Source organism: Bison bison, unplaced genomic scaffold (assembly GCF_000754665.1).
Source record: "Bison bison bison isolate TAMUID 2011002044 unplaced genomic scaffold, Bison_UMD1.0 scf7180017864054, whole genome shotgun sequence".
Lineage (NCBI taxonomy): Eukaryota > Metazoa > Chordata > Mammalia > Artiodactyla > Bovidae > Bison > Bison bison.
Genome location: NW_011494626.1, coordinates 271,552 through 275,604, shown reverse-complemented (window position 1 = coordinate 275,604; position 4,053 = coordinate 271,552).

Genomic DNA, 4,053 nt, shown 5'->3' with positions numbered 1-4,053 from the left:
GGATCTAATTTGAAAAGGGCACAGAGATACACAGGAAGACTTCATGCCAATCTCACTTTTTCCATAAAAGTTGATATGCGAATTTAATGAGGTAATATCTATGAAGTGCTTAGCATAGGACTGGGTACACAGTCAGTCCCCAGCCAAGTGGTGGTTGCTAGGATTTATATAAGGAAATTTGACATACTGCACCCAAGCCATAAAGTATCAGAAAGACTATATCTGAAACTCAAATATCTTTGTAACCTAATTGCAAAAGTGACATGCTATCACTTCAACCATAACTATGGAGACAAACTCATAGCTAAGTGAGGACAGCACCGCATAAGGTTATGGATACTTGAATTCAGGGACCATAGGAGGCTATCTGGCCCACCACAGCTACCTAAGATATGCTGAAACCTTTACCAAACTACTCTCTTTTACACCTTAACCTTCAAGAGCCAGATTTGTGTGTTACTGCTGTGAATGAGATTTTGATAGATGATATATCCAGAAATAACAATATTTAAAGATTGACTATCCGATATCAATTTACAGATGATTTTATGTGATGTCTTGCTTGAATTTCAAAATGACCTATTAAAGTAGGTAACAGAGTAGATACTACTATAACAGTTTTATAGATAAGGAAACTGAATATCAGACAGACTTAATGATTGACCCAAGATCTCAACGAGATACCCTCCTAGCATTCTCACGGCATTTTTTCTGCCAGGTTAAGCTGTCTTGTTTGTTTGTTAAATGCTTTTCTGCTTGTGTCCTGGGGAGAGAGTTTGCAGGAAATCACAAGTGTGTGATTTTTGTCTTAAACTTATTTTCCCTACTTTATAAAAGTCACTTGATTCCAGCAACTGACACATCTGCTTCTTTTTGTGTCCAGCCGCTTGTACCCCCCCCCACACACGTATATATTTATAGACACACATGCACATCATCCGTCTTTCTAGTCTCTGTTATTAAGAGCAGACTAAATTTCTTTCAGAAAATACTTGTGGCCATTGTGTCACTGAGAAACCGCTCTTCCATGCAAGTTAATATATATATATATATGGAAAATTTGTAGCTTTCCTCCCTTTATTCTAAAATAAATTATGAAAGGTTGTATGTATGTTCAAGCTTCAGGCAGAATTTTTCCTGTTTGGGAGAACTTTTTCAACTACTTCTATTTGAATTGGTAACCATTTGTATGAGAAGAAAATGAATGCTAATGGAAAAGCCCAGAGTGGATTTGGAAAATCATTATAACCATTCTGTCATAGGTTTGGGCCTTTGACAAAACACCTATTCAAGGATGGATGCTCTTCTGCATTTCTTTTTCTGAATAGAGCTAGATTGAATAACCAGGGTTGATAAACAATTCAGAGCAATTGCCTTACTAAGTAATAGTGAGCCATTTTCTCACCAATGAGACAGAAACTGGTCTTCATCTGAATATATAACTATACTGCCTACCATGTACTGGAGGGACTGGGGGAGCAGATGGGTAAAAAATGAGTGAAGGAAATCCCCTATAATTTTCACTACTCCTACAACATGCTCTATCTAGGTACCAGTTAGGACTAAGTTCTACATATCTGCAGACTTATTTGCACCTCTAGATTTTTTCTTACCTTTGTATACCCTTTGTGTTTCCAAAATATGTCAACCATGTGTGAGTGCTAAGTCACTTCAGTCCTATCCAACTCTTTGTAACGCTATGGACTGTATGTAGCCTGCCAGGCTCCTCTGTCCATGGGATTCTCTAGGCAAGAATACTGGAGCAGGTGGCCATGCCCTCCTCCAGGGGATAGTCCCCACCCAGGGATCGAACCCATGTCTCCTGTGGTTTCTGCATTGCAGGCAGATTCTTTACCACTAACCCACCAGGGAAACCCCATATGTCTACCTTCTTTATGCATATTTAGATTCACTGACTGTCCTTGAAGCTTCCTAAATGAGTAATAATCACTTACATCCCTGCTAGTGCTATGATTTTCAAAGTGCTTTAACAAAAGCTAACTCGGTGATCCTCACATAAAAGCAAATATTACCTTAGTGTTTTAATGGATAAGAAAAATAGGAATGGTTTGACTAGCATACAAGGCCATAGATTTTAAAAGAAACAATACTACCACTGATCCCTCCTTTGGCGAAATTTAAAGCTTCACCTAATTTACAGTTTGCCTGAGATTCCCTTTTTCTGAGTGCTTGCAGCTCCTAGAGTCTGTCACATTTTAAAGTAGCCTTTAGGGAGCAACTGCCTGGTTGTTTCCCTATGTGTTTAACTCACTGATGACCTAGAACTAGATCTATCTTGCACATTCTGCATGAAACATTCCTGATGCTAGCCTTCTTCTACGTACAAACAAAGAGGGCAGAATGGGAACAATGGGGCCAACAGGGAGGAGTAAGTGAGACATTTTGTGTGCTTTTTCCTACTCCCAGCAATTCTTGAAGTAGATAACACAGTCAATTGAGATCCCAATGTACTTCATTCATTCATTTACTTAATTGCAGCACATGCCTATCATATGATACTCTTTCTTGGGCCTGGAAATACAAGTTAAAGGTGGAAAATTTTAATTTCCAGGAGCTTAAAATTGAGTGGGGATACTTTGACCCACTTTTTAAAATGAAAACAAATGTAAGTACTGACGTGAAGAACTTGTTCATTTCTTCATCTATATCAGAAATAAGCACATGTCTCTGAGAATAGATTCCTCCTCTTCTATAGGACTCTCTGAACTTAAGGATCGAAGTTTAATGACTAAATTATGCTCACCTTAAATTGAGCATTATATATCAGGTCTTGCATTTTCAGCCGGGAGATGGTAAATGCTAAACATTTTTTTTTTCCTTTTATCTTCTAGACTCTAACCTGAATGGAAAACACAATATGAGGGTGATCAAGACAGTTGATCACCAGTTTGTCTTCAGTGAAGATGACAGAAAATCATTCATTCTACTTATATCCAGATGACATGAAATACTTTTGGCTGGCTTAGCTCTTTTTACAATAGTTTTCTGCCTAGTCAACCATAGCACAGGTGGAAGGAAATACACCCTCTTTGGATCTGTTCAATGGCCAGGAAATATGTTTTGAATATTATATTGCCTTTTAAAATGCATTATAATGTGATCAAAATTTTTGCTTCCAATCTCAGAGCTTCGTATCCCATCACTTATTGGACTTGAACTCTGTACTATCTTTGGCTCATTTTTCAATAGATGAAGAGTCATCAAACAATAACTATGCATAAAGTATTCTGGGGATTTCAGTGGTGACTCCAACAGGGGAAATAACAAGAAAACAATAGCAATCATGCAAAGCTCAATAAAGACAGTCTTCAAAGGAAATAATATGAATGGGGATAGGACACTAGGGGTGAGAGGTCAATTACTAGTTTTGGGGAGCTTCATCTCAGAGGATGCTTCAATTGAACCAAATCTCAAAGAATGTATAGAACTGGCCCTACAGAAATTGGACGTGGCAAGTATAACAGGCTTACAGAACAGCCCGAGCAGGTAAGAATTCTAACCATGATTTTCTACAATTATGCATTGTTTAGAACAATATTAACAATGATTCTCTGTTCCACATATTTAGAATATTTATTAGATCCCATGTTTGTTCCTAAATGCATTTTTTTAATACAAGAACTTTCTACACTATATAAGTCATTTGAAAATAGTTTATATCTTTCACAAAAGTACATTCTACTCTCAAATTTCAGAGTTAAAATTGAAGCCAACTTCTTTTACCATGGCATAATACAATGTTGCTTTATTGGCAAATTTTTATTTTCCCTGAAAGCTCATCACTTCACAGTGACATTTCAAAATTGCCTTCATAAAATTAGGATGATTCTAGAAAGCTTGAAAACACAGTAGTTATTCCCATGATGTATGATCTTCCTGGACCTCTACCTCATAAACTCCTAACTTTCTTTCAAATAAAATAGAAGGGCTGATTTTTCCTTTTTTGTACACAACATTCATTTTTTCTCTCTCTCTCTGGGCTATTCTTTATTATTTAACTTGGTTACTGTATTATTTAAAAGAAAAAAGGAG